General features: G+C 42.0%; 2 protein-coding genes across 3 annotated transcripts in view; both read left to right on the top strand.

Moving 5' to 3' along the window:
* Positions 1 to 13130, top strand: part of LOC108900388 (sodium-dependent neutral amino acid transporter B(0)AT1) — a 244075-nt gene that overhangs the window by 7961 nt on the left and 222984 nt on the right. The window contains exon 1 of one of the 2 annotated variants that reach the window (XM_051065681.1): positions 7018 to 7034. The exons of the other annotated variant lie outside the window; for it this stretch is intronic. The gene's annotated coding sequence lies outside the window, so the exon portion shown is untranslated. Of the gene's footprint in view, positions 1 to 7017; positions 7035 to 13130 lie in introns of those variants that run through there. 2 annotated transcript variants of the gene reach the window in all.
* Positions 1 to 13130, top strand: part of dlgap3 (discs, large (Drosophila) homolog-associated protein 3) — a 108924-nt gene that overhangs the window by 8647 nt on the left and 87147 nt on the right. The window lies entirely within an intron of this gene.

The following is a 13130-nucleotide window of genomic DNA, read 5'->3' as shown; positions in this document are numbered from 1 at the left end:
CATTTACCTCCCGTTCTCTCCTCAAGGTGCATAATTTTTAAAAATGTTTTCATGCCTTTCCTCCTTTTTTCCCCTTCAGTTTCTGTTACTCATTCCTTCCTTCCTCGCCTCTCTTTTTCTTTTCTGATTCCCTTCCTGCCCCTCTATCTTGTCTTGCCTCTCTTTTGACTTATTTCTCGCACTACTTTTCTTTCTTCCCCTTTCATGCTTCCTTCTTCCTTCCTCTTTCTTCCTTCTCCTCTCCTCTCCTCTCTCATCACCTCATCCTCTCTACTCCTCCCCCATCTCATCTCTCTGCCTATTTCCCTAATGCCCTCTTAATATCTGCCTCCATCGCTTCTTACCCTGCCTCCATTTTGTAGACTTTGTCTCCCATTTTTGTATCACTACATTTGTCTAACCTCCCTACTTTACTTTAATAGCTGTCATGCTTAATTCCTCCCCCTCCTCTGTCCTCATCTTTGCGACCTCTATCTCTCTGCCTCTCTGTCCCCCCAACTCCACCCCCCCACCTTCCAACAATAACATCTCTGCCTCCCCATCACTCTCCCTCTGCATGTTTTCCTACCTTTTTTTACATCGAGCTGTCCCTTGCCTCCTCTCCAGAGCCCTCTCTATCTCTTGTAAGCGGGGCAGGTGGTGGTGCGAGTACATGCTTTCAGTGGGACATGCCTGCGCTCAGATTTAAATAGATAATGGCAGAGCCCTAGTGCTTGTTGGGCTCTCTGAATAATGCAGGAGATCCTGAAGGCATTGTTGCCAGGCATCACTGATGGTGGCATGCATACGCCAGCTCACAAGCTTGCAATATTGATACCAAGAGTGAGGAAAGGACTTGGTGGCAGATATTTTTTTAAGTTTTTTCTTCATTATACTAACAGTTGACCAAGGTTAGTGCCAAAACCTAACCAAGCCTAAACGCTATCCTTGTCAGAACAGAAAATGGTTTCAAATTCAGATTGATTTGTAACAGTTCTGGAAGGCAGTGACAAATATCCTACTGATAGGTGTTTCAGACAAGACTAAAAATTTAAATTAATTTTCTTGTGACATTAATGGCAAAATTGTGTTTCATATGGATCGGTCAAATCTTGGTAACACATCAACAAAATGTGTTTCAGGTAGAGAGCTGCTGGGAAAGAACTTAGGGCTTTAGGGCTGTCACTTTTTTAAAAAGTCATGTTCAAACAAATTCAAACTGGCACATAATTCGTTCGAACAAATTCAGACACAATCTGGGGCTGCATATCCCTGCACCAGTCTGATGAGAGTATAAAGCTGATGTTTTTCCAAGCGAGTCCTTGGATATTATTTTGTTGTAGAGTAAGGCAGCGCTTTTCACAAAGTTGGCCATGTATTTGTTGGTAATTGCAACAGACGAACACTGAAAAATCCAAAAATACTTCCACACCCTGCTTCTTAAGTGCATTGTGATTATTTGATTCCTAAGACCTTATTCACTAGTAATATTCTCTATTGTCTATTTTTATTTATTAGCTTAGTGTAGTTATGTCAATAGTCCATGCTAGTAGTGATAAGAATGACCTCTGCTGGTCTACAAGGTGAACTACTTCTACAGCAAGTGTCAGGGGTTAATTATTTTGATAGTACATGCACATTAATTACTTTTAGTATTCTGTATTGGTAATTATTCGATTCAAATATTGCACTCAGAAATAGTATTTCCTAAGTCTGTTGCAGATAAGCATCCATAAATCAACTTTATCCATAAATCATAGGCAAAACAAAACAACAACACACATGACAGCCACTGCTGATCCAAATAAAGCACTTTCAGCTATTAACAGATGAGAATGTTCACACCCAGTTCATACAGCCACCTTCACCAACTGTTTTCTCCAGTTCTGCATGTTAAGTCTTGGCGTGTGACAGGCGACAAGTGGTGATGACTCCAATTTAAAATGTATTTGTCACCACTTGTGCAGCCACATTTATATTCTGACTAATAAAAATGAGCAATCACGCCTAAGTCATTTTTGCCAGTTTATTGTTTTTCATTACCCATCACCTTCAAATCTCTGTAAACGGGATAAATAGACTGTGATGCTGTTACTCAAAAAAATCAACTGAATCAAAATTTGTTTGTAGCTTTTAAATATAAAATCCCTGCCTCCACTGTGGATGATTTAAACTTGGGATTTACATTTAAAGCTTTATAGGCGATGCAAGTTACATAACTCATGAATGCTAATGTGTTAGCAGTGTGAGACCCGTGGGTGATCTACTGTATGGAGGGTGTTATATGAGATCAGGAGATAGTGCCATTGGATAATTTACTCATTAACAAGTGAGAAACTACAGATCACAATGATAAGATCACCAACACAACCATCTTTATCTCCTCCTCCTCCTCTTTCCTCTGGAGATGGCAATGGCGTTGATACTGTCATTTGATCTCATCTCATGCTCTTATGAATAATCATAGGGATGATTGTTAAGCGGCGTATATTTTTCACAAGCCACTGCACTAATGAGCATCACTGTTATTCATTCTGTCATGATCAGTAATCTTCTGGACTGTCAGGCAGCTCATTGGAGAATTTTAGATGGGTTGGTATATCAGAACAGTCCGTCGTGATTTGTAACACCTCCTCCAGTCAAGTCAAGGGAATGACGGAAACTTTACTTTAAGGAGACCTGGCTCTTTTCAAATGCAGGTGGATTTACAGTCGGTCGAGAACAGTGACTTTTTTGTGCTTTTTAAGGTTTCAGGGACAGTCTAGCAAGCAGAAAAAGTCTGAAAACAATAAGAGGCAATATCATAAAGGGAGAAATAAGTGGAGCTGTAAAAAAGAATAATATGCCCCATTGTCTCCTGGTATCCTCACTGCGCGCTATGCACTGGTGCTTGAGGAAAGATGGGGGAAAAGAAGATAGATACTTGTGTTTGTGATCTTATCTTGTTATTTTCTCTCTCGCTTGTTATTCTCTACTTCTTCTGTAAAAGCCTTCTCCTGGAGGGAGTTTCTTACTTTTCAAGAATACAGGGTTGGTCCCTCAGGGGGGCATTTTAGGGGGAGCTGTTTGTGTGTGGCTGCTTTGGACTGTCTGTCAGAGAGAAAGGGGAGAGAAGGGATGGAGATGGAAATGGGGGGTGGTGGAGACGGTGTTTGATCAGTGGGGTGCTGAGTCATACTGGGATGTGATGGAGAGATTGGCGCTTTGCGACAGACAGGAGGGAACGGAGGGAAAGAGAGAGGGAAACAAAGAGACAGGCTAAATGAGAGTTTTGAGAAGTAAAGCCTCAGTGGTCTCCTACCTCCGTCGAGGTGTCTCTCACAGAACAAACACACATGCAGACACATATGCACAATATCTCCCCCCACCCCCGTCTCTCTCTCTCTGTGGGAGTCTGTCTTTTTAGTCGAAGTGTAATCTGTGAGGCAGATGAAGCAAAAATCCTGTCATATATTTCACCATCCATCAGAGGTGTGGTACAGTGTGTGCGACAGTGTTGGCTGTCAGCAGTGTTCTCGCCAGAGCTGACAAATGTGGGCCCCTAAAAGCTCCACTTTTACACCTCCAACAATGCCGGGCCTCTTCTATGACGATGTTGAATTTAGTGGGATTCACTGCATCGTGACAGCCACATGCAGTCACTGTGCATGTCACCAGTAATACATGTGGTAATCAGCTCTCCAAGCAGTTTGTTTGACTTCAGTCCAAGACTTTAAAAATAAATCCAATTGTGATGTTCTGTACCTGTATAACTCTAAACACAATTATCAAATGAGAACATATATATCCACATATGACCAGTTAAGCACAGTGGTTTAAACGGCTTAGGACATTCTGAAGTGGTATGTAGTGATTATGTGGCGATTAGTAGAAACACTGTAATATTGACAAATGAATTTCCATATTTTTATCTTAAGCTGGCAAGAAATATGACATTAGCTGACACCACATTACAATAACAAGCTGTTCAGTGCTAATCAATTCACGACAGACTCACTCCATTTACTTGTCACTTTTTGATTTGGCTAAATACTACATTTATTTAATCCTGTTTGTGTGAGTTTCCGGCTGAGGGGCTCTATTTAATTTGTTTCATTGTTTAAAAAAATAATTTGACAGGGGAATGAAAAGAGCTTTTTACAGACCACAGATGAAAAGGCAAGTTTGTCATTTATATTTTCCCCATAGTAAAAAACGTCAACTGTGCATCGTGTCATTATAATAGTGCTGCTAATTTCCAGTTGGGGCCAGTTTGGGTTAAATGTGGCTCGTCTGGATGAGGGCCAGGGTGGCAGCAGCCACTGCTAGGAGGAGAGCAGGAGGGGCCCACAGCTGTCACACAGCTCTGACCTGATGGCCTGCACGGGAGCAAAGGTCCAGCGGCCTGACATGATACTGCAGGGACTCTGACCTCTGCCTGGGATGTGATGGCCACAGCTAATGAGGAAACACAAAATCTGAATAATAATTCAGTGAGAATAGAGCAATATAAAATGCAGAGATTAATAATTATTCTCCGTTGTGACAGAGATAAGTGATAACAGTAGCAGCAGTAGCAGTACTATTAGTAGTAGTAATACTTGATAATGCAGTCCAGGCTGTGTCTGTCTAACATACAATATACAGTAAGTTGTTCACTGTAGGTTATAGTATTGTATCTGACCCCTCACTGTGTAAACATTGGTGGCAAATGCAGTGACACCAGCAGGTGAATAAATAGGCAAGAGACAAGCTCCACAGGGGGGCCAAGCTAGCAAGGTGCAGACACACACACACACACACACACACACACATGCACACACACAGACACTCCTGCCAGTGTGACAGTTAGTTGCATTGGTTGGATCATCGCAGAGCTGCAGGACTGAGGTCATTATGGACTGAGCACAGCCAGAGCCCTGGTACCTACAGCACCCATTACTGGAATATATTCACCTTCCCTGTGAGTCTGTGTGCACATTTCGACTTATATGAACTGTTACTAAAGAGCGAAGCGTCCGATGTATGTACATTATATGTGTAGTGCAGTAAATTAACCTCATACATTGTAAATGCATGAATGCATGTATTCCCTCATTTCTATCATACTACAGGCTTCCAGCTCCTCCTCGGTGTCAGCTGCACTCACAACTGATCTACTTTACTGGAAGGAAGTTCAGCACTCTGTCTCACAATGGTCACTGCAGGAATGTTCATACAGTGTTAGGTATGACTGCCCGTAGGCATTTTAGTTACAGTGAGAAGACTGGTGCAGAAGCAATTGACAACAAGTTTGATAATCAATGCATCTTTTACTGCTTTCAGTTTGTGAGGATTTGCTGCTTTAGGTCTTTGGGTGGGGGACTGTTGTCCAGACAAATAAGCAATTTGAAGATATCCCTTTGAGCTTTGGGAACTTATAATGGGAGTTTCTTTTTAAAAGTCTGCTGAGTAATCGCTTTGTTAGATGTTTGCTAATGAAAATGAGAAGACAGCAGAGAGTCTTTCTTTATCTTCATAGATGTTGGCAAACTCCAACAGCATCAGAGATGTAGGAGAAAACACAAGCAACCAATCATAGTCCTTGGTGTCCCCATGTGTTGAAGTTGAGCCTACGAATGTTCAGGATGGCTCTTAATGCAGGAGTATAAATTCAGCTTTACCCTAAATCTCCCTTATATTACCTGCTGTATTCTCCTAAAACTCTCCAGAAACGTATCGTAAACCACCTGAGGAGGTGCATGGGATTTGTTCACTAGCTTATTAATACCTGTTGTGCTGCGGAAACTTCATTCACAGAAATGTTACAGTAAAAAGCAAGACTTTACACTGTGAAGCTTCAAGTCCTGCAGTTGGACATCAAAAGATGATCACTTGCATATTTAGGAGTGTCAGTAGTCACATTAAGGCACTGCTGCCAGTGGTATGTCAGGGATAAAGAGGGAATGGCCTGCCATGGAGTTAGACGTTAGAGCGTGTCCTGCTAAAGCAAAATGGGCCATGATTTAGATTGGAAGCGATCAAAGGGGATGTGAGTCATGGAGATGGATGACAGAGTATTACAGAGTTGGTGATGTTACACTGTCACTTCAACACTGGATGTTCCCTGGACAGCAGCCTGCGCAAATACCCCGAGGTATGACTCACACAAGAGATCTTGACCAGTCATAAATTTAATTTGTACCTTAGCGAGAGAACAAGGAAATTGTCGAATGTGTCAAATTCACTTAAATCACCTCGTATTCGCTGCACGAGGACAAATCAGTGATCACGGCATGAAGCCCAGTGTGTGTAATAATTGAGTTATGTGTATGATTTACAGTGCCTGAGCAGATATCAGCGTTTTGGTCCAATTTACACATACACTGAAACACTGAGTGTGCTCTCTGTTACAAGCCTGCGAGCACATCATTACCTCGTATCAGTAGAATGATATGGTTTATACACAAAATACATTGGCAAGTTATGAGCTCCAACTTTGCCTTTAATCATTCAGTTCAGTTCAGTTCAGTGTCAAAAAGCAATTAAGTGACCTGGTGAGATGAAATACTGTTTATTGTGCTCTGTGTTGGATCTAGTTGTGAGTGAAAGCAGCCAGGAATTAAGAGCGTGCTGAGATTGTGTTATGCTGTGTGTATACGCTTGTGTGTGTGTGTGTGTGTGTGTGTGTGTCTCCTCTGAGTTGACCATTCCATGCCCTGGGCAGCCCAGTGTGACCATTTTCTTTGACAGCTCTTGTGGATTGGTGTGTATGTTTGTGACTGTACAAGTGTGTGTGTGCTTGTGTGTGAGAAAATAAATCCCATAGCTCATATCTATACGTAGCTACAACTCCAACTTATATGATTTCCCCTGTCACTCACTCTTTCCTAACTCCACTTTTCTCAGCTCTCTCCTTCTTCCCATCGCCGCTTTTTTCCCCACCTCTTCTCATTTCCAGCCTCTGGTTGTCAGGGTCTTTTACTTCAGTCCATCGGTCTTGGAGGGTTCAGAGGTAGATGGACAAGGTTAGGGTCAAGGTGAAGCCCACAGGGAGTTTAAGAGAGGGAAAGAGAGAGCGAGAGAGAGAGAGAGATGTCAGGGTCATAAGTGATGGCGAGCTTGGCAGATGGGGGACGGGGTCGGCAGAGAGAGGCTGGATGGAAATGGTGTTGAAACGGAATGAATCAAGGAAGGAAGGAGGATGGTAGGGGTGAGTGGGAGGTGAAAAGGGAGGTTGCGGAAGGAGGGGGAGGGAAGATAATTTAAGGGTGAGGGAGACTGAATGAGAAGGGGGGGGCAGGAAGGGGGGAGGTGGTTGGTGGAATTGGTAATGTCAGGCCCAGAGTACAGTCTTTTTCTATGGTGCTGTTTGAATACATGATTTCAGTTGGAAAATACAAAAACCAAAATGATTATTTTTCTGAAAACAAGCTGTTAAACCTCCCAATGGAGGGAGGTCATTCCACTCCACCAATGCAAATCAACTTGTCTGAAGGGTTTTTCCTGATATAAGTGGCATACGTTTAATAGAAGTTAAATGATCTGCTGTACTGATGTTTGTTTTGAACAGACTTCTTAACAACACGTTAATTTCCATGAAAAGCAAAATAAAGTATCTCTTAGCCCTGATTCATTTGTTTCAGGAAAAATACAGATGAATTTAATCCCCAAATTTAGCCAAGTCTATTTTTAAAGGAATACTTTTGGGAAATACATTTATTTGCTTCCATTCGGAAAGTGAGATAGGAGATCAGTGTTAATCTTGTGTGTTCTCATGAGGTACAACATTGGAGTCACAACTTCTTTAGCCTAGCTTCGCATAAAGACTGGGAGGAGGGGGAAATGGCTAACCTGGCTCTTCATAAAAAGTGAAAAAAAATCCTCCAGCAACACTTTAAAAGCAGACTTATTTGCAAAATGTTTAACGTGTGCAGAAAGCCAGAGGTAAAAAATTGCTTATTTAGTTAGCCAATTGTGGAATAGACGATTATATAAATTCAGAATATATACAGTACGCTATTAATGTTTGGTATCGAGGCTCTAGTCTTGTCACTCCCCACAAGAAAACACCAAGCTTAGCACTGTAGGGAATGGGGAGTGACGACAGTAACTTCCTCCCAAAGGACGGTGGACTCACATGGATGCTGGGTGGGGATGGGGCTTTTGAAATATTTTATGAACAGCAGTGCCGATGGCAGAAGTAGCAGCGGATGACAACATGCAAGTAGCTTTCAGCCTAAAAGGAATATGTCATGTCAAGTGTAGCAGCGGCATTGAGTTAACTGTGTGAAGCTCTCCAAAGTCTTGTTGTCACACAGAGGTTCGGCACCATTTTGCCTGAACAGAGACCAACTGGGGAATCTGGTGTGACCGACTGATCGATCACATCTTATGTTCGCAGTAAATAATCAGAACAATCAAGTCTTCATTTGGAGGATGGTGTGTAAGACATTGAACTAAATGTATGTTAATGGTCCAATGAGTAATAGACCATGTTAACTGGTAAACTGTACAGGTTTGTGTTTTTGAATTTTAGCTAGCTGTCTACTGCTTTTTCCAGTCTTTATGCAAAGCAAGGAAAAACTTGCCTTTACTCCAGCTCTGTTTTTCAATTGATGAGATTGATCAATTGATATTGATCATCTCATTTTACTCTGCAAAAGAAAGCCAATGAGTGTTTTTTTTAACCAAATTTTGTACTATTCTTCGAAGATCATTGTAAATCCTGCAGATGTAACCAACATGACTGTTAAACATAATCATGTGGTCGTTATGATGATAGTTAGCCTCATTGTGGTTCATTTATACCTGTCTCTTGAAACAACGCTTTTCAGGGTGTAGGTCATTTGTCCTTGTTTCCACTCTGCCCTTCTCTCTCTCTTTCTCCCTCTCTCTCTCATTCCTTATTCTGTGCAGCCATTCAGGTCAGTTCTAATTACTGGGGTCCAATTGGAATTGGCTTTTCAATTTTTGACGCTGCGGTGGTGGAAATCGCAAGGTGCCGGTGCCAGCTCTCTCCCACCCCACCGCCACCCCCTGCCGCTCCAGCACCCTCCTAGTACGACTTAATATGCCTGATACATTCACCTCACTGCGCCAACGCTTTCCAATGCAGTGTGACTGTGTATATTTGTGTGAGTGCGAGCTAGAGAAAGAAAGATGAGGCTATTACTGTAAGTCACTACAAGGCCAGCCACTGTGTGTAGTGAGAGCAGTGCATTTACACAGACAGCATAGGGGTGTGTGTGTGTGTGGCAGAGTCCTTCACTGGGTTGGGTGCATGCAAACATTATGTGTGTAATTATTAAAAATTTGCAGGTAAAAATTAACTAAATGTGGGCAGGCAGTGTGTGTGTATGTGTGTGACTAATTTTTAAACATCTAAACCAATGTAATTTTATCAAGCCTGATCATCTCCTGTCATTTCTTTTAATGTGAGAGCCTATTGCACAACCATTCACCCCTCAATTCATCATGAGTCCAGACCTGAGAATGCAGTTTACTGATAGCAAAGGGGAGTCACTTTGGATCTATGGGCAAAATCGTCCATCTTTGTATCACTTTTCATCACATCAACAACAAGTGGTGTGTGTTTTTAACATCTGAACGGGACAGTACATCAGCCTACACTAATGGTCAGGATTTGATGTAGAGATATTTGCAGGTAATGGGGTCAGTTCCAGTATGGAGCTTTGCAGGGGGTTTGCAAAAGTAGACCCGCGCAGGACTCTGTTGTGTGGGTGAGAGAGAGAGGGTATCGGTGAATTACAGAGAAAAAATGAGGGAGAACGGCAGAAAGGGAAAAAGAGGCATCTCTGGGAAGTGAAGGAGGGATGGGAGTGGCAGAAAGAGCCTGGGTCTCTCTCTCTTCTGTCTTTCCTTGGGTCCGCAGTGCAGGAGAGGAGAAGATTAAAGTGGAGACGCTGCTTTTGAAGTTAGGCAATGTAGAAGCAGCAGCAGCTACATACACGCATAGGCACACACACACACACACACACACATACACAGAGAGAGAGACTGCTTCCTTATAGCCTAGTAAAGTGAGGGAATATCAATGCCGCTCAGACTGCCTTTGATTCAAACTGTCGTTATGTGATCCCTCACAACGTTTTAACATTCTCTCTCCTCAACCACACAAAAAGCACTCCAAAAAAATAGAATCCCATCCCCTATTCAAATTAGAGCAAGGTGATAAAGATGCAAACTCAATTAAGTCCTGACTGAGTTGTGTTTGTGGCCGTTGTAGGGATTTGGATCCTGAGTCCACGCAGATACACTGGCAGTCCCGAAGCCCACTCACTATCAAACACAGAGGTGAGAATTACAGTCTGTAAATGTTTGCAGTGGTAGTAAATAAGAGGATTAATCGGCCACTTTCGACACACACACACACACACATGTAGAGACACACACACACACTCAGTCCAGTGAAAGAGGCCTAAATATGAATCTGATGCAAAAATGTCAAGAGGTAATTGTAGGAGTAATACTGAGAGACTGGTGAAATGTCAGACTCACCATCCCATTAGTGAGTAGACTCCGACCTGCGTGCTAATGCCATTCATTACAGGCATATGGCTGCTTCCTAATGCCAATGGTAAACAATGATCATTGACCACTTCATGTTAATGACTGTGTCTGTGTTATTGCGTGCATGATGCGTCTTCATGTACCATCTGCTGTGCCTGTCAGTGTGTGTGCTTCAGGAGTTGGAGGATGTGTGCTCAGGCACATTTCTGTGTGTGTGTGTGTGTGCGTGTGTGCATGTGTAGTCATATCCTATTCCCAGCTTTCAAATCAATCTGCATTTATGGACATCGACATGTGCCAAGCAGTCATGAAGAGTGATCAGGCTTACACTGTCACTGGGATTGCAGTCAAGTGCCCAAAGTGACAAATCCCAAATAATATTGCTGATGACACTTCAGAAGAGCTGTCCTCAGCTCATAAAGCGACACGCGTCTGAGCGTGAGTTTGTGCGTGACTGTGCATGTGCTGTGTGGGGAGGGGGCGGACCAAAATAACCTCAGAAACGCACCGGCCTCGTAATGTGAATATATTGGATTTTAATGTCCTTGTCAAGTCGAATGGTTTCCCATTTGAATCCTCTGGAGGCTGGTACAAGCTCACTCCTCAGCTGCTTTCCTGCTTGACCTAAAATTCCCTTTTTGCTGCTTGGAAAAGAAAGAAAAACCACGCTAGGCTAACCTTTCTTGTTCTTTGGCTTCATCTTTTTGCATCATTCCCTTTCACTGCTCTTCTCTTTCCCTCACTCTACAAGCCTCAAGACAAGGGAAGATTTAGCAGATTTACCTGCTCTATTCACACACAGCATTAGGTCGAATTTGCTTAGTGTGTTTCAGTGTGCATTTTCCATTTACTTCCCTTTGTCTTGTATCAGCCATCTATCTGTCTGTTTAACTAATAGTATATATGGCACAATAAAAGAATTATATTTTTGTATATATGTTTTTTCCCATTAATACTATACATATGAAATTGTTCCCAAAATTCTATTCCCTCTAACTCATAACTTTCCTCTTGGTTGTGCTGCTTCCAATACAGTCTGTTTATGTTAGAGCTTTTATCCAATCAGATTTCAGCCCCGTGTTGCCAAGTTAACAAAAATCTGCCTTGAGGTCTTCAGAATCAACAGTACAGGCCCTAGTAATTTAAAATGAATGGCAATGAAACTGCTTCCTCGAGGATCCTTTAACCAATCAGATTTCAAGTTGGCGAGACCAGGGGCCATCTAGCAGGCCTACCATGATGTCGACATTGGTCTGGTCAGAGCTAGCAAACTGCATCCATAGCTACTAGCGCAAGCTAAAACATGTTAGTATCGGTTTAATAGCTGTTTTTTCAACCCACAAAGGAGGGGGAGGAGTTCAGTGACTCTGTTGTAGAGGTTATCTGTGCTTCTCAGTTCCATAAGTCCTTTTCTATCACCATGGAGGCTAATGCTGAAAGTGGAGTCTGCCCAGTCATATTTCTCACATAAGTTTTAATTCGCTTTAGGGCTGAGAATGTCCGTTCGACAGAGGCAGTTTTTTTGATTTGTCTACAAATAACCATCAGTTTCGGTGAGTAAAAATTTTACCTAAATTCTATTGTTTACATTTTTGTCATTTCATTAGTTAATATTGATGCTTGTGCTGGAGATCATGTGTGTGGTGCAACTTTGGCTGCAGTGTTCTTATAGCACTGCTTTTGTAATGGCATTTATTCTAGCTACATGACTTGGTATGCTATATTTCTATATATTGTTGATCGTTTCTATAGCCATGACATCATAATGTATTATGAGGTGGGTTAATTCAGGTAGGACACTGGTGAAGGCCTAGGTGTGAAATGCATGTTGAAAATGTTGAGCGGTTTGTGCTAGCTGTTTATAAGTGCAAACTTAGCCTAGTTGATAAATGATAAATGTTTATGTACTGGAAGTTAAATGCATTGTTAAATTAAAATGGGTTTTACAACCTAAACTAGTATTTAAATAGAGATTAGCTGTTACTAAGTTACTAATTTTCATGTAGTAACTACCTGGTAAAAGTTGTGTAGCTAAATTTAACATTAGCTTGCTGTTCAGAGTATAATATGGAGGATACTCTGATGCAGTGTTGTTTAGTGAAGTTGTAAATTGGAAATTTTTTTAATTTCACAAAAATAACACATCATACCTTAAATTACAAAATGTAGCCCATGTGGTGGTGTTGGCTAGGAAGCAGTTAAGCATGGCGACCGTCACCATCCCTCTCAGGTGGGGGTAATGGTGAACAGTGATGGCCAACCACCAGGCCAGAAGAGCATCACAGTGCTAGCTTGCTAGCTGCACAGCCTATCAGTGTTAGCCTGCTATCCATGTAGCCTGTTCGGTTATAGGAAGAGCTTGTTGTTAGCCTGTCAACCGTGTAGACTATCTCTCCATCTGTTCTTCAACACACATACAGACACCCACACACATACATGCTTGAACACACACATCACACAAGTAACAACATTCTTTTCAAATATCATGATAAGTAACGTAGGAAGGCTGGTGTGTAAGGAAAATGTAATTACAGTTACAGTGTAAAGACCTTGGTTACATTCAAGAGAACACTCATAAACACACTCCTGCCTAGAAACTCACAAACTCTTCCACTCCTAACATCTACACACACACATGCACACACGCACAAAATGCAGGC

Source organism: Lates calcarifer, linkage group LG3 (assembly GCF_001640805.2).
Source record: "Lates calcarifer isolate ASB-BC8 linkage group LG3, TLL_Latcal_v3, whole genome shotgun sequence".
NCBI classification, from domain to species: Eukaryota; Metazoa; Chordata; class Actinopteri; family Centropomidae; genus Lates; species Lates calcarifer.
Note: the sequence above shows the minus strand (reverse complement) of the source record. Positions and strands in the feature narration are given on the sequence as shown.